Here is a 17,991-nt window from a genome sequence, read left to right on the forward strand (position 1 = left end):
CTGCAGGGTTTTTCTATTAGTAGGCTTCTATAGCGATGCTAGCTATCCTATTTATTTATGATATTTTGATTGATTTTTTTTGATGTGTGTATGTGTGATACCACTTATTACATATATTTTCAAAACACAAATGAAGCTGTAACTAGCTTGGTTTCCAAGACTCCATGTGGGTTCATATTTCGAGTTTGTGTTTGAGTTCTGTGGAAAAAAAATGCCTGCTGCAACCAGAGGAATTTTTAAAATGACTTTCCCTCTTCATCCCCAGTCAGTTTGCTTTATAAATATATATATATTTTTTCTCCCCTGCACCAAAAGAGACAGCATTTGATTTATGAAATTTAGTTTAATTAAATTGCAGAAACAGAATCTCGTCTCTGGTACTAACAGAGAGAGACTACATTATTAAAGTAATAAAAGGGGAAGAAACAATTTATTGAGGACAAACTCAGGAAAGCAAGAGCAGACAGTTAATGAAAGGCGAGCAAGGGCTTGGCAGCACTTTACAGGGCAGAGTGGAGCTGGCAAAAGTCCAGCTGGAATATGTTTCCTAATTAACTCTGATTCTCTGCTTTTGGATTCAGACTGGATTGCTGTGTTGTCATTTCTCCATCCTGGGCATTCCTCTTGCTGAATCCCCCTTTTGAGTAGGAATTTACGCTGAGCAGTGAGCGAGTAAATAAATAAATAAAAATCAACAGCTATGAACCATCTTAGTTTTCAAGGGTAGAGGAATATGCTTTTAATGCCGGTCTCCAAGCTACACATTCCGCTGCAGGAACTTCATTAACACACTCATTAGTGTTATCTGATTCACTGCTGTAGCCTCTCCTTGGGAGTTTGGAACAGCAGCTGGAAGAGCAAATCAGCTTGAGCTAATGCATATGTTAATAACACTAATGTTGTAGCATTTGGTGTTGCTAAAAGAGAGACAGTAAAATATCTATGCTGTCCCCTACACTTAAAAAGAAAAAAAGAAAAAGACCAGTGCAGCATAAAATAAAGCTATCCTCTAGGAACATTTATAGTCCGTATTTATAGATTAGTGCAGTATGTTAGATATCCGACAGTAAAATACCCACACAAAGACCCATGCAATGAATTATTCAGCAAGATCTATTGTAAACTGGTCTACTGACAAGGAAAACAAACTAATGTTTCAGTAAGTTGAAATGAGTCTGCCACGTATGACTCTCCAGCCCTGCGTAGTCGATAGACCTCTGCCAGCATAAACTTAGTACTCCATCTGCTTTATGTTCATAATTTTTAGTGGCACACAGAATGCTCCACTGTCTCAAGTTCCACTGAAACCCCACAGTGAAAGTCTTGAGTATAATCAAACAAATTAGCAACTTCACTTCGTTGCTTCAAGGGTAGAGATTAGTCAGTTCGCGCTACACAAGGAGTAGTTGAATTAGGTAAAATGAGCAACCTGGTCCATATTTCAGCAGCACTGCAGTACTCCTCTAGCTACTAATTAGACATTTCAAGATAACTAATTTCAGGTATCTAATTTGTGCCTTTTTAGGCCCTGTGTGCCATGAACTTCAGTATTTCTAACATGAGTGATGCTGAAAGGGTCAAAGTGAAAGCAAAAGTAAAGGTGACTGTATTCTCTGATTAGCATTCATGTGCCATGCCTGTTGATTTGCATCCCTTGTCTACGCTCTTGAAAATGTCATAGAAGAGTCTACATCTTTGGTGTCAGGAACTGCTGCTGGTATCTTCATTTTTGGCTTTCTCTTAGTAAAACATAAGTTAGCTATAATACATCGATACTATATTAAAGTACTATGTATGCAATTGTACAGTATTAAAGAGGACTGTCAATAGTGATGCAAAGAGAAAAGGAGTACTTGTGGCACCTTAGAGACTAACCAATTTATTTGAGCATAAGCTTTCATGAGCTACAGCTCACTGCATCGGATGAAGTGAGCTGTAGCTCACGAAAGCTTATGCTCAAATAAATTGGTTAGTCTCTAAGGTGCCACAAGTACTCCTTTTTCTCTTTGTGAATACAGACTAACACGGCTGCTACTCTGAAATAGTGATGCAGACGCTGATAGGGACTTCTTATGAAAGGTACTGGATCAACAGGGATGGAAAAGTAGATACAGTCCAGGCATCTACCACACACTGTCCCACTAATGTACCTCAGTCCTGATGTGGAAGAGCTATCTCTAGTGATAAGGCAGCCTCAGTGTGTGATCTCTTTGCAAAATCCACCACAGCTGGAACCGTATTAATGTGAAACTTCCCAAAGAGGAGCTGAGACCACAAAATAATTCCTCATGGGCTACTTAAAGCCACAGTAAAGGTTTTTCACTATTCCTAGCCTTCAAATGTTTTTCACTATTCCTAGCCTTCAAATGTTTCAAATGTCAACTGGTGCCATAATCTAGTCTGGTCTCCCCACCTCTGCCATCTGGTTCCCCTTCTGATCCTGGTGACACCCAGGAGCCCAATTCTCTCCTCCTTATTCACACTGAGTAGTACCTTCCTAGGTAAGTGATCTCATTGAGTCCATTTCCATTTGATGTGAATAAGGATGGCAAATTTGGATTTGGATTTTTGGATTTGTGAGGTTGTCACATTTTATATCTGAATTTTGTTTTCCTGTACATAATATCTGCTAAGTGGTGATGCAATTTCAATCTGATACAGGTTGCAGCTAATTTCACTTAAGCTAATAAGCAATTTTCCTTCCCTCTAAACTGTATTTCAGAACTTTTATCTGGAGTCCACAGCTTCATTGGGCACTCTACATTTTGCACATCAATAGAAGTTCTGTACATTGAACTAGTGCAGAACATGCTATTGCAACTCATTTGCAAATTTGAAAAAAAAATTGGCCTGACACTGAGTGGCTCTTTTTCTGGCAATATCTTTATATTTTAATTTAATAGATATTGCCTGTTTATCTTAATAAGGCATTTTCTCACACTCAGCTCTAAGCACTTTAGTTTATTCTGTCTAAAAAATAAGAATAAATCATCAAGGTAAGAAAAGCTTGCCCTTTATCTGAACAAAAAGCATGTGGCCCATACATTACTTCTCTCACACCCCCGACCCATATGCACATCATGATAAAAATAAGAAATAAAGATAGACAATTAAAATCCAGGACGTGAACTAGTGTGATCAAAATCTTTGGATTTAGGGGGCCGTACGCAGTATTATTAAACTGGTGCCCCTAAGCCCGACAGCAGCCCAGGCTCGCAGTCCCGGTGGGGGAGGGATGAGACGGCAAAGGATACCAAGTCTCAAGATGAGGGAGAGTCACAGTTCCCCACAGAGACCCCGCACCTTACCTTCATCCTAGCTATTATGGCAACTTGCCTCTATTGATTTATACATTTAAAAAAAAAAGCTCTCTTGTAAAGTCTGTTCTGAGGTTACTCCAAATACTTAAACAGTATTCAAACTTGAGCCTTTGATAACTTTTAACATCCATTTATTCTGCCTCTACAGGAGAGAGGCAGGTGAAGTGTTAAAGACTAACATTTTTGTAGTAGAACTGATATTCTTCATTACTGGAAAAAGTAGAAACGGCAATTAACAAAAACCCCATTCTGTTTAGTGTCAACATTTTACATACTAAGATATTTGGAGTTACTTCTTCAAATAATATTAACCTTTTCAGTAGGATTTTGCATATATCACAAGAGGAAAGGCTAAAAAGGAGATCATTGTCTGCAGACCGTAATATACAAGTAAAAGCCATAATGAGAACCAACAAAAGGAGCAAAACTTGGCTGTAATGGGGGGAGAATAATTGTTTTGAGTTCCGCCCCCACCACTTTCCTGCCACAGGATAACAAGTGGAAAGATGATAAACCCATTCTGTATGCTGTAAATATTTTACAGTACAGATATATTCTGGTTTTAATCTTTATGGAGAAAGTGTCTTCTCCCAATTAAGTCAATGGGAAAGCACCCATTGTTTTGAATGTAATGAAATCTGGTGATAATGGGTTACTCCTAGGTGATAAACAATTTCCATTCAGTGGTAACGTGGATAATTAATAACTGGAACCCGAAGTAGTACAAATCAAGCAATTCTAAATGTCTGTATCAACATGTAAGACTACTGGGTACAACTTTCAAAAGTGACTATGACACTCAAGTCCCAAATGAAGCCCCACTGAGACTCCCTGGGTCATTGAGTCCAATCCCCTGCTATCGCAGGCAATGCTGTGATATAATCCCTTGGGTGCTTTAGAAAATGCTACCCAGTATCTCTAAGTGGCATTCTTCCTCCTCAGACTTATTCTGACATCTTCCCACTGTGCCTTAATTGGAAGCCTGGAAATAGTATTTACGTGCCAGGTCTGCCCTTTTTATAAACGTTCACATTTGGCTGGATAGAAAATCATTGCATGGGTTCTTTTTCTTATAAACCGTTGATTTTGTTTCCTTTCTCTGGCTCTAAGTCAAGAATAGATAACCAGCTAAAAGATGGTTCAGACCCATCCACTCTCTGCATGCTAGATTAACAATATTGGAGACACCAACTTTGTAACCACATTCATGACATTGTGGTTTGTACAGTGTATATTGGCCCTTGGTATTTAGGGGTTCTGGACCTGTTCATCATGTCAAAACTACAAGAACTGGGAACAGTAGTTCCAGTTCCTGTTAGAATCTTAACATTATACAATACCCACTACTAAGTATTATAGATGCCAAATGCATTAATTTTTTTTCTGAATCAGGTTCTTAATATGTGTATACTTTTGGCTGAATTGTTAATAAAATCAACAGCAATTGTACAGTATTATGAATGGCCTAGCGTTGGTTTGAAGTCAAAGCTATTTTTGACACCTACAGAGTTATTGCGTGGAAAATATCAGTGCAGAGTGAAAATTTACAGTTGAGTCAAACCCCTTAGAAACCAGTTTCTAATGAAAATTATAATGAAACTTTAATTCTAACCGGGCTAGTCGAGTCCCTGAGTATACATGTCCCATTAGATCTTTTCCACTGAGATAGTGACATCTTTTACTCCTCTCTTCCAGGAGTAAAAAATCAAAGCAAAACGCAACCTGGGTTTCACATGTGACCAAAACTGTTACAATAGCTTCTATTTTGTGGGTTTATCAAAATCTCATTACCACTAGCTGGAGATGTGGCCAGAGAAGAATAAATAGGCCTTCAATTTATAAAGTGGAAAGAAGGATTTGGGCAAAACAAGAGCACTTTTTTGCTTTTTTCCATATAAGAGGGGACAGGTTTGTTTAATGTAAAATGTTGTATCCACTTTCAAGTTGCCACACTATATTAGAGCTTTTATAAACCACTAGTCAGATAATACACAGTATATTGAATGAGCTCTGTTCCTGTGCTATGTATGGAGTTCTCTGACTCCTGGGGCAACAACTGCAGTGCTCTTTCCTCCCTCCCCCTTTGTTTGCATAGTCTCCTAGTCCCTGATCCTGCAACTGCTTACTCACATGTTTGTTTTTAAGCAAATGAGTTATTGCATTAGGCCTGGTCTGCACTAACATTGTAAGTCAATCGAAGTTTAAGCTAGTTCAGTTACATAACAGTTGACGTAACTTAGGTTGACTTACAGGGGGTATCTACACCGCACTATGTCAACAGGAGATGCTCTCCCATCAGCATAGCTTCCGCCTCTCGGGGAGGTGGACTACAGATGTCGATGGAAGAGCGCTGTCCCATCGACTTAGTGTATCTTCACCCAGCCTGCTAAACTGAGACCACTGCATTAATCACAGCAGTGCCAATTTATCCAGTAGTGTGCACATGGCCTTAGCTTCCATTACAGTACCTCTAGGCGAGGCTATGCCTTAAATCAATCCAGAAACTTAAGATGGTACTGAATGTGTCAGCCTGCTTATCGATCAGTTCTTTTTTATGGTAGCCCTCCACATCTGTTTGCCATGCTTGAGACTGGCTGCTTATTGGTTTCTCAATTTAAATCTAAGGTGTTGGCTTTTGACATCATGCCCTCAGTAGGAAGGTCCCAAGTAACTTGAGACCACCGCCCTTTTCGTGCCGTAGTGCCACACTGTGGTCAGCAGAGGCACTCAAGTTGCGTACCTCTCATATAAAAGAGAGGCAACTGGCAAAAGTGTTTTTTCTGTGTGAGCGAGAGGGGGAAGGCTCAGTTCTGGAACTAGTTCCCCACACTGGAATTCTGAAAGACATTTATTTGCACAGGGTGCAGGTGAGGAGGAGATATGTGTGAAGCTTTGTAGAGGGTCCAGTGCTGTTGATGTGAAAGCTGCTGGTTTTAGTTTTTATCTGTGTAACTGGTGCTGGGGACACTTAAGAACTTTTGGACAGGTGCCCCTTTTTATTACTGTAGAAATCCAAATAAACCATTCAGAGGCTTTGATGTTATATAAATGAGAACAATTCTGTTCAGAAAAGCACTCTCTTGAATGCCATGCTTTAGAATTGAAGTCTGTGTTCCTCAATATGTAACTTCTGTAAAATTTGAAAGGCAGCCCAAACTTCCTGAGACTGCTGGCTAATGGGGAGGTGAGAGGCCTCCCTATTATTATAGCACTAAAAAGTTGGTAGACATTCTTCACAATTGACTTTAAAAGATAGCTCCTGTGTAGGAGGCCTAGCAAAGGCCCATGTTCTTACTTTAAAATAGCCCCAAAAAGCAATTACCGTTCTTGAGAGTGGAAAGTATAGGATTCCTGGGTACTGCTTAAGCCTCTCCTGCCTGTACAACATGCCTTTAAATTTAACCTGAACTCAGACACCTCCTGGGAGCTTCGTTTTTCTCTCCTTAGCTTTATTGCTGTAAGTCCAGTTTCTCTGGGCGCACAACACCAGGTTGCAGTAAAGAAAAGTCAACTTTACAAATTGGACTAAGGCCTCATTCCCCTTTGTAACATAAAGGGCGTGTTTGTAAGAGGCAAGGAACTCTTCCAGTGATACCCCAGAATCAAAAGATAATCTAAGGACTTCCAAGAACTTGGAACTCCAGTGATGTAAACTCAAAAATTATGAGGGCTGAGGGAAAACCCTTTTCACTTCTGGAATTCCAGTAACAAGATGGTGAAAGGCATTGGAGTGCTCTGCTCCTTTTGACATGATCGGCATAAATTTGGTTGTCCAACAGCTCAAAGCTTCTTTGATTCCCAGAATACCTTGGAAGAAAATTTGGCTGTTACCTTGACTGTGGTTTTTTTAGGGGACGGGGGCGGAGGGGGAGGGCAAGAGAGGGAAATGTGGTTAATGCATTCTGAATATCTTGCTGTGAAATAAACATAGTGTAAGCTAGAAACTTTAAGCAGCACACAGATTCTTTATTCTCAACTACCCAAGTAATAAGATTTTCAATTGAGCAACATGGCAGAGTTGTGGTGTGAGTTTGGATGGACTACACAAACTACAAGGGCAATGGAGACTTGAGCCCAGGGAAAGGAAGCTGGGTCGCAAATGCAGGCAGTAGGCGGAGGTAAGACAGAGCTTTCCTGGCTGCAAAAATGGCCGCTTATCTCAAACCAGCACTGATAGCAGTGAATGAATGAAACGTGACTCTGAGATTTGAGAACATTTATATAACTGATAGCCACACTAAATTCCGAACAAAGAAGGATGCTGTGCATAACCCAGGCCAAAGAGGACCAGGGGAACCTTTTTTTTGGTGGTTGCTAGAGCCCTGTGAATGGCAAAATCCTGTTTGTAAATCTTTCTAAATAAAGAACTGACTGTGGCTCCAGGAGGAAATACGAAAGTTGCTGCTCCTTGACAATTCATACTTCATGTTCAATATATATATTGTATTTAAACCGCACCATGGATGAACACGGCCCCGTTCCCTGAGAAGCTTCCAATCTAGGGCCCTTGTCGTACAGTTTGATGGCTGTGGGTGTGAATTCTTCTGACCATGCAAAGCCCCAGGACTTCATGGAAGATCACATTAATGCAGATGTGCGCTTGTGTGAATCCAGTTGCAGGTTTGAGGATCTAGGTTATGTATGATGTGAGGACATGGAGAGAGAATGGGTTGGGGTGGGAACTAGATGGAGGCTTATATAGCATAAAGCAACTTGTTTGCATTGTATGTGTAGTCTTAGAAGTGGAATTCTTTCTAAATATACTAGGTTGACATGGGTTAGTGGTCCAGCACAGTCACAAGAAATCTGTTCGGAGGAGAGCTTGGATGGGTGTTGCATGGCATACGGGATCAGGGAAGCTTTTCAGCCCACAGGCAGGCAGTAAGCAGTGTATGGCATCGTTCCAAGAGTACTAATTGTGCAAAATGTGAGAGTATAATTTGACAGATAATGAGGGGAGTGAAGCAAGATGGAGGCATTAAGAGAAGAATTGGCCATCAGTATACTCTAGGAAAAGACCCCATGTGATGTACTCAAGAAAAGGACCTCAAACATTTTCTTGCAACTTTTGCATGAGTTTTTTTTTTTTTCCCCTATCCATACTCACATTTTAATCAAAAAGTGTTCTGGTACATTGCAATGAGTTGTGTGAAAACCAGGTTTTTGCACTGGGGATATTTTTTCTAAAAGTATAAATTGGTACTGTACATAGTTGCATTGATTACAAATGCAAGATGGTCTTGGACTCTTCTGTGTTTGTTAGAGGATTTCTCCTTTATAATTTGCCATTGGCATGGAACTACTCAGTTTTGCTTCATCATCTTCAACTTGATTGTTCCGACTCTTTTTATGGAGGACCTGTTTGCACAGACCCCCTAAGTACTGGCTAGAAATATACTGTGGTATCATACCCCTTTGGGAGAGTCAGCAGCTGAATGCTTTTTGTTTCTTTCCAAAGACACCTACCAATAGCAGGATTTACTTTTCTCCCTTAAACTCAAGAGCAGTATCAGCCCAAGGGTTTTTAAAATATGGATGCCTAAAGTTAGGCTCCTAAATCCTTATTTAGAATCCTAAATATTTTCATGTTTTCAGCTCCCATTGACTTTAATAACAGCTGATGGGTGCCATTAATCTTGAAAGTCAGGCCACTTGTAGAGGGCGCGCTTACAGGTTCTAGAGAGATCACCGGTTCTAGCGTTATTCCCATTTTAAAGTTAGGCAACAAGGCTCTGGGGCCAGCGAGGCCTTAAATTCCCTAATGGAATGTGCCTATTATATTATGACTCTCTTTAAAAATAATCTGGCCTCCACTTGGATTTCTAAAATAGATATTTAAAGACTCCCTGAAGCCCTTAGGAGGGGATGTACTTACTGGGCATTGAATTTTTAACTTCAGTGATAAAATGGGAGAAATAGAAAAATGTCAGAGGAGCGTGAGTGTGAGGTGTTTCAGCTTTCTTAAGACTTTGGAACTCAAGTATTTTGCAGTATTTTCCAGGGAGAGAATATGGATGGCTGAAAAAATTGTAAGTTCAGAGAAACCATGCTGGGAGGGGAAGTGATCCTTATTCCAGCAGTTTATATTTTGTTTTTGTTTTTGTCTGTAATAGTGATTCAAGTCCTTGTTTAGGCATTTGAGTTAGACACAAAACAAAACAAAAATGCTTTCATTCTGTCTGTAAAGATGAGTCATCCCTGCCTCTTCAGTTCAGGGCTGACAGAGCTCCCAGCCCCCATGCCTGGGCCCAACAAAAAAGAAGCCCAGTTTGACACGACATTGCTGATATTAGCAAAGTTTAAAAAATAAAAAACAAGATGGAAAATAACCATCTTTTGGGAAGGAGAGGTGTCGAACCTTACAGGGAACCCAGGGCCGGCTCCAGGATTTTTGCCGCCCCAAGCAAAAATTTTTTTGCCCGCCCCCACTTTTTTTTGTGCCCCCCCCGCCCCCCGGCTCTGCCCCTTCCCAACCCCTTTCCCAAATCCCTGCCCCTGCCTCCTCCCCCGGGCATGCCGCATTCCCCTCCCCCATTGCTTCCTGTGGCTTCCCCCCCGCCCTAGCTCACATCCGCTCCGCCTGCTTCCGTGAACACGCCGCCGCTCCGCTTCTCCCCCCCCCGCCCCCCCCCAGGAGAGGAGAGGCAGCGCGTTCAGGGGAGCAGGCGGAGTGGAGGTGAGTGAGGGTGGGGGGGGAGCGCGGGAAGTTACGGGGGGGGTAGAGGAACTGCCTCCCCCGAGCACGCCGCCACTCAGCTTCTCCCTCCCTCCCAGGCTTGCCTCATGAAACAGCTGTTTCGCGCCTGGCAAGCCTGGGAGGGAGGGGGGAGAAGTGGAGTGGTGGGAGCAGGCGGAGACGAGCTGGGACGGTGGGGGCACATTTCTAGGGGTGGCATGGCCAGCGCCGGAATGCCGCCCCGAGAAATGTGCCGCTCCAAGCACCTGCTTGTTTTGCTTGTGCCTAGTGCCGGCCCTGAGGGCACCCACGGGTGCTGACTTCCCCTCTTTCCCCTGAGTGCTCGACCTCCCCCGGCCCATCCCTTCCAAGAGGCCCTGCCCCCATTTCAACCCCTTTCCCAAAGTCCCCACCCCAACTCCACCCCCTCCCTGCCCCTATTTCAACTCCTTCCCCAAATCCCTGCCACATTCCCGCTCCTTCCCATCCTCCCAGAGCATGCTTGAGGGGAGCTTGGCTGCCTGTGGGTGCAGAGCACCCACTAATTTTTCCCCATGGGTGCTCCAGCCCCGGAGCACCCATGGAGTCAGCACCTATGAGGGCACCCTTAAAACGTGATTAAAGGGGAAAAATGGGTGACTAAACTAATTTTAAACATGATCTGCAAAGGGAAATAGTTTTGTAGCTCACCTTTATAAACACAAGAGATTTGTGTTGTGTAACTATAGTTCTTTCTCTAAACTGTTTTTGACCAACTGGATGACAGCATTTCTTTAACCCGCCTCATAGTGGGAAGATTTGAAGCACTGTGATCTAGTCCCTTTCCCCACACCAGTGGACGTTTGATCACAGCCTACAACAGTCATCCCTTTTGGGGGAGACTTCACCATGAAACTGCAGCGTAAGAATGTGTGGGTGGAGGCAGCAGGTCAGGATCGACTGCAAAGACTCTAACCCATGCTGTCAGGACCTCACTCTCTTACACAAGAACTGACCATACTAAAACTTCATCCAGTTTCCAAAATTAAACAATGAAAGAACAGAATGAAGAAGGCTGTGCATTTGGAGGTTAGGGGGTAAAGGAGAAAGCTGGGGCTCTGGATGTGCACTATAGAATGCAACAGGTTAATGGATCAGAAAAACCCTTTGCTTCTATAGACTGTCGCGATCCTTCTAGCCAAGTGCAAGATGCATGGGACTCTTCAAACCATTTAGTGGTTGGCTGGAAGAGATTGTTTGGCTTCCCAGTTGTAGGGCAAGTGTACCTCTTTGAGCAGAGCAGGTAAAGCTGTAATATTGGAAGGGATGTAGGAATAAATGAGAAGGCATGGGGGGGGGGAAGGGGATAGGATTAAATTGAATGAAAACGCATTTATAAAATCTCCTGCTTGAACTGGCAACTCTTCCTCTCTCTGCTGCATCCTCGAGTGGGTGGGATGAGAGAATCTACATTAAGATGACCAGGGGCTCTCACCTGCTGGAAAGAAGCAGAGATTAAAGGGGGAAGGACACGGAAGGCATGCAAAGCACTGGCACGCATGGACTGTAAATCCTGCTCTCAGCTGGCTTGTGTTTCAAAGGAAAGCTTTTCAAATGCTGAGAGAGATGGTGCTGTTAGCCGGTGATGCAATTACATGACTGTGAGCTATAGAAACTTTTTCTATGTGGCACATATTAAACCTTTCAGAGGTAGCGCTTTGATTTTTAATGTTATGCTTTTGGCAGGCAATCAGGGTCTTTAATAGTATGGGGGCCAGAGGGAAAATGTTTCAAAACAGTGAGGATCTTATCAGTGTGCAATTAATGAATAATGATTAAAAAACCAGAAGTAACTGGAAGAGCGGGCATGAGCTGGCAACGAAATTCTCTGGTTTCATGCCCATAATGAAATCTCAAGGGAAGAGAAATATGATATGCAGTTTCATGCAATTGAATCTGGATTTCCCCCCTTCTCCCAGTTGAAAGATAATAGATCTTGGGGGAGGAGAGGAACTGTCACTTCATTTTATTTTAAGTCACTTGTGAGCTGTAGCTCATGAAAGCTTATGCTCTAATAAATTTGTTAGTCTCTAAGGTGCCACAAGTCCTCCTTTTCTTTTTAATTGTTGTTAGGGGGCTTATTCCTTCACCCGCTTACTTCCCTGGTCCTTCTCGCATGAACAGAGAGCAACAATACCCAAAGTCCAAAGGTGCAAACAATTCGATGTTTATAGGTGTGAACTTCCAGCAAGCATGATTCCAGTTTCCTTCCTTAGTGTCCCCCTTCCCAGCTCTGACACCACAGAGCCTTACCTGTGTCTCTGTTCCCATTCCTACCCTTAGCCAAACATGATTCAAATCTCCCCACCCCCATTCCCTGTTCCATTTCCCCCACCACCACTCACTTCCTGATTGACTGCAGACTATACAGTAAAACTTGAGTTCTGCTTCGCTATACCTTAACCAATCATTTTCCTGAAATTTAATTAACCAATCCTAACATATTGTAACATGATTATGTAACCAATTATATCCCACCACCTTAATTAGTTTACACCCAGCAAAATTAATTATACAGCAGACAGAAATAATCACAGAACCAGACAGAGACCATGCAAATAAACAATAGCAAAATGGGAACTATAATGACAAAACAATACAGAAGCGAGGATTTCACAGCCCAGCTATTGATAAGTGAGTTCTTGCCAGACAGAATGCTCTCAGACTAAGTTTCCTTTTACATCTTCTAGGCACTTCCCTTTCTCTGGAGGCGATAGGCATTATCAGGACAGGATTGTATCCTAACAGCCCAATAGCACCTTATTTCAATGTGACTAGTTTGGAATGTGCGGAACTGATCATTCGCTTCCCAGCTTATGGCCGCCTCTGCTGCTTAGCCAAAGATCTTAGTCTGAGGCCCTGTGCTTAGGCTATCACAGTAAGAGAAGGCCCTTACACCGGCAGACAGTGATTTTGATTCTTTCTTTTATACCTCTGTAACTAGCTAAGTGATAAGAATACACCTAAATTCTTAGCGTATAGGCCTTTACAGACAGGCCCGAATATCTATATCCTAACAATTGTCATGGTGAAGCATTTAGCCTATTTAACTAGCAAAGTGATATTCTTCAATACTTTGAAACAGTATTTTGAATTGTTGAACTATTTTTAAAAATATTGGTGTGAATTTAGGTAAGAGTGTCTGTCTGATAGCCCTAGAGACTGTAAGCCATCTTCAAGTGGTTGTAAATGTGTTTTCCACATAGGTGCGCAGGTGCTCAGCACACCAAAGCCACAGAGCTTTGGCTAGCAGTACACATAGGTGTGTCAGCTTCTGAGCCCTCTGGCCCATCCCCTGGCTGTTTAAGGGCTGCCCTGACCCCCCCGTCAGTTCCTCCTGGCCTCCTGTAGCAAGAGTCAGAGCATTCTGTGTGGTATTTTTACCTCATAGTTCTGTCTGTCTTTTTCTGGGATTTTACTATATAATTAAGTTTAGTATTACCCAGAGGTTTAGTTTATAGTAGTTAGTTGAGATATGTAGTTATCCTGGGTGATGCCCTATCCCGGGTTTAAACCTCGGGAGTGGGGGAGGGGCTATCCCCAGAATTGATCCCCCACGCACAGTGGCAAATCATTCAGGAAAAGAACTTGGGTGGCAAGGGACTTGCATTTTGAAGCAACAACTTCTGGGGCAGGCCATGAGGCTAACTAGAAAATTTATTCTACCTCATCCTTACAAATGCACATTGCCAGTGAGCAGGTGCTTTTACCAATGTATGACTTTCTAAATTGGGAAACAATAGTAATATTTATGGATCGGTTGTTCGCATCCTCCAGAGAAGAGTTTGACTTTCATTGTGGAAGGCGATCTAGTGCAGGGGCGCTCTCAACAATTTTTTTGATGGCTTCAGAGTGCGGCCACCAACTCTTGCTGTTGGCCGCTTGAACGGTTTTTCCTAAAATACTTATTTAACTTTTGGAAAAACAAACCAAAAAAAAATGCACATATATAGGTCCAAATCATTGTAATTTATTAATCAGGGGTGTTTTTTTGCAGACTCGATTAAAAAAACATACAGTTGTCTCTATTCTTTACTGGATCTAAATAGAATACAAACACAAAGACGGCACTTTGCATGTTTTTGTCTTTTTGTTTGTTTTTTGGTTGCTTTTTTTAGACTTGCTAGCTAGTAAGTCTGCTGCTGTGAAAAGCGATACTTGTTTGTTAAGATCACTTATCATTGCCTCCAGACTAGCTACTAAGTTTACTGTAAAAAGTGACATGAACAAACATACAAATATCACTTTTCACAGCAGACTTACTCAGCCCCTGCAAGCCTGGGGAAAAATTCAGCCCTCGATAGGAAGGCACTGGGGACCAGGGGAGATGGGAAGAATTGATAGGGGGCCGAGGGAGGCAGCGGGGGGCCAGGGGCGATGGGAGCTGGATCCTGGGGCTGGAGCCCGGGGGATGAAGCCCAGGGCCGGAGGAGGGAGCAGGGGTCAGGAGTAATGAGGAGAGAGGGTGAGCCTGCAGACAGAGCCACCACCATGTGGCTGGCGGGACGGAGCACAAAGTCCCACAGCTGGCATCTACCACCCCAGAACTGAAACCTGACCCTACCGCCCTTGGGAAGGTGGGGAATTCACTGGTTGCCTGCTCCTCCAGTGTTTGTGTCTCCAGAGGGGGACAGGGCCCAACCCCTCCTGGCAGCCCCAGGGGAGGGGCTGCAGCTTTGCTCTCTTCCTCCCTCCACCCCCAAAAATACCACCCAGGAGGCTGTGGCATCAAGAAAAGGTGATGGCCACGTGCAGTCATGGTGGCCGCATTTGAGAGAGACAGGCCTAGGAGCAAAAAGTCACTGCAGTGAACTTAGGACATGGCTGACACTTCCTCTAGAGTTATGGCTGCTGCTGTAACAATGAGAAGGGCTTCATGGGTGCAGAACTCTGGTCTAGCTCCTGAGGCCCAACAGACAACTGAGGCCCTACCCTTTGACAGTCAGTTTTTGTTTTCAGAGAAAACCTGCAAAACGTTACATGCCTTTAAAGACTCGTACTATGTTGCATTTAGAGATTTTTACCTTGGTGATAAAGAGGCTTCACTTGGGGCAGGTGACAAGAGCAGCGATATTGCCCTCAGCACTTCTTTCATTTGAATTATCCCGCTAGACAGCAGGACTTCTCTAGAAAGGGGTACAAGTCTCATAAGAGAAGTCTTCTGGTCCCAGTTTCAACCAGTCAGCCCATCCTTCATCAGCTTTGGGTAAGCATCCAATCTGACTCTCTCTGAGTTTGGCATTCCAGTCATCGCACTTCAAGCCATTTCTTCTCCATTCTGGGACAGGCTATTCCACTTCTACAGGTCTTGGGAGTCAACAAGGATAGACAAGTGGGTCTTAAGCACTATGGGACAAGGTTATGCCATTCAATTACTGTCCATTTCCCCCTTCCCAACCTCCTACTCTGTTCCTTTCTAGGGACCCCTCTGATGAGTCTATGCTACTTCAGCAGGTGCAGACTCTCTGGGCTTCTGGGGTGATAGAGGAGGTTCCTATTCAGAATTGGGGAAAGGGATTCCATTCATGGTACTTCCTGATTCTCAAGCCCAAGGAAAAGATTAAACCTATCCTTAATCTCTACATTCTCAACAAGTTCATCAAATACATGAGATTCCACATGGTTACACTAGTGACTATTCTGCCTGCTTTGAATCACAGTGACTGGTTTGCTCTCCTCAGTCTTCAGGATGCTTACTTTCATGTGGTGATTTCTCCCAAGTCCCAGGAAGCTTCTGAAATTTGTAGTAGCAGGTCAGCATTATCAATACACTGTGCTTCCCTTTGGCCTGCCCTGCGCTCTGTGGTTATTTACCAAACATAACTAATAGCAGCATATTTCAGAAAAAGAGTAATTAATGTCTTCCAATATCTGGACAATTGGTTAGCAAGAAGCAAGTCCTCTGTTATGTCCAATTCACATTACGTCTCTTCAATCATCTAGGCCTGATTTTGGAAAAAAAAAGTTGACATTAATACCAAATAAAAAAAACGTGTTCAAGGGTGTTTCTGCTGAACAAATTATTTCATGCAATTAGTCACCTCTGTCTGGCATAACAATCTCAACTTTCAGCTATGGTCCTTGTATGCATGGAGTTATTAGGCCATATGGCTGCATGCACTTCCGTAGTCCAGCATGTGAGATTGTACCTTCATCCTCTTGAAGCATGGGGTTGAAGTTGGTCAGTCACCCGAATTGTCAATCATTAGACAGGTTTGTCTGAGTGTCTCTAGAGATCCTGGACTCCCTATAGTGATGGGCAGTTCAGATAAATATATCTCGGGGTGTTCCCTTTGCTCAACCTTCTATTGTTACTGATGCTGCTCCAATAGGTTGGGGAACACTGAAAATTTAGGGCTTGTGGTCAGAACAGGCGGCTTCCTTTCATATCAACGTTCTGGAGCTTTGAGCCACTTTCAAAGCCTGGCAAGCCTTTTGCGATCACGAGTGGTGCAGCAGTTCGTATACTTACTGACAATACCACCTCCATGTATTGTGAATAAGCAGGGAGGTGCCTGCTCTAACCAGCTTTGTCAAGAGGCAACAAAATTTTGGCAGTTCTCCATTAAGGACAGCATGGTTCCCACAGCTGCTCATTTACCTGGGGTCCAAAATCACTTGACCAATCATCTCCTAGGACCATGAGTGCTCTTTCAAGACCCAAGTCCTAAGGTCCATCTTACAGAATGGGGCATCCTGACAACAGACATGTTTTGTAATGAGAGATGGCAAGAAGTTCCATCAGTTTTGCTCTCAAGTAGGTCTCAGTCCAGGCTCCTGAACCAACACCTTCCATCTGAATTGGGGATTGGTGGTGATATAAAGCTTCCCTCTGATCCCAGTCAACCCACAAGTCATCCTCACATTGAAGTTGGATCATGCCAAACTGATTCTTGCCACTCCAGTGTGGCCAACACAATGTTTGTTCTCTGACCTACTCAGTCTATCAGTTTGAACACCCATATCTCTTCCTCTCTATCTTGATGTACTGACTCAGCATGATGATGAGTTTTGCACCCAGTGCTCAGCACTCTGGCATAGATGCTGCATGGCTAGCTGAGGAGGAATGCTCTTTGGGAGCTGTTAGGCAAATACAACTCAATAACAGAGCTACCTATTCAGCCAAGTGGAAGCAGCTTTTGATTTGGTCGCTAGCCTGGGGACTTCAACCCAGGCTAGCCTGCATTCAAAAAACTTTGGAGGACCTGCTACAGTTTCAATCCTCTTGCCTGTCTCTCAGCTCCTCCGTGACCTTGGAGTTTCATCCTCTAATCCAAAGGAAGTAAATTTTTCTCAAACTGTATTATAGCAAAATTTCTAAGAGGATTACTCCTCTCCACCCCCCTGTGAAAGAGCTGGTTCCCTTGTGTGACCTTAATACTGTTAGCTTCCCGTATGGGGCCTGTGTCTGAGCCCCTGGCAACCTGTTCTGACACAGAAGACACAGTAGTAGACTTCCTTGTTTCTATAACATCTGCAAGGAGAGCAAGTGCTGTAGGCCTTAATGGCCGAGCCCCCGTATATGCAGTTTTTCCAAAGACAAAGTGGCCCTACAACGTCATTCAAAACTCTTGTCGAAAGTGATTTCCCACCTGAACCAAGTAATATACTTACCAGTGTTCTTTCGTAAACTGCAGTCAAATGCAGATGAACAGCCACTTCATTCATTGGATGTGAGATGATGCTCGGTGTTTTACCTGGGGAGAACTTAAGCCTTTCTGTTCATCGCTTCGCCTTTTGTCTCCTGTGCAAATTGAATGATGGGTCAGGCAGTCTCTGCATGCCTGATTTCCAGGTGGATAACTTCCTGCATTATGACCGCATATGAAGAAGCTCAGCCATCAACTCTGCAGAGATTATAGGTTCATTTGACAAGGGCCCAAACTATGCTGATGTTTTGATGTTGGACATTTGCAGGGCTGCTACCTGGTCTTCTGTCCCAAGCACTATGCTGCT

The 17,991-nt window shown here is 43.3% G+C and overlaps 1 protein-coding gene across 2 annotated transcripts in view; it reads left to right on the forward strand.

Moving 5' to 3' along the window:
* The window catches only part of GPR39 (G protein-coupled receptor 39), a 125,649-nt gene that overhangs the window by 74,866 nt on the left and 32,792 nt on the right, over positions 1 to 17,991 (forward strand). Inside the window, exon 1 of one of the 2 annotated variants that reach the window (XR_012154212.1) lies at positions 9,943 to 9,996. The exons of the other annotated variant lie outside the window; for it this stretch is intronic. The gene's annotated coding sequence lies outside the window, so the exon portion shown is untranslated. Of the gene's footprint in view, positions 1 to 9,942; positions 9,997 to 17,991 lie in introns of those variants that run through there. 2 annotated transcript variants of the gene reach the window in all.

This window comes from Lepidochelys kempii, chromosome 11 (assembly GCF_965140265.1).
Source record: "Lepidochelys kempii isolate rLepKem1 chromosome 11, rLepKem1.hap2, whole genome shotgun sequence".
NCBI lineage: Eukaryota > Metazoa > Chordata > Testudines > Cheloniidae > Lepidochelys > Lepidochelys kempii.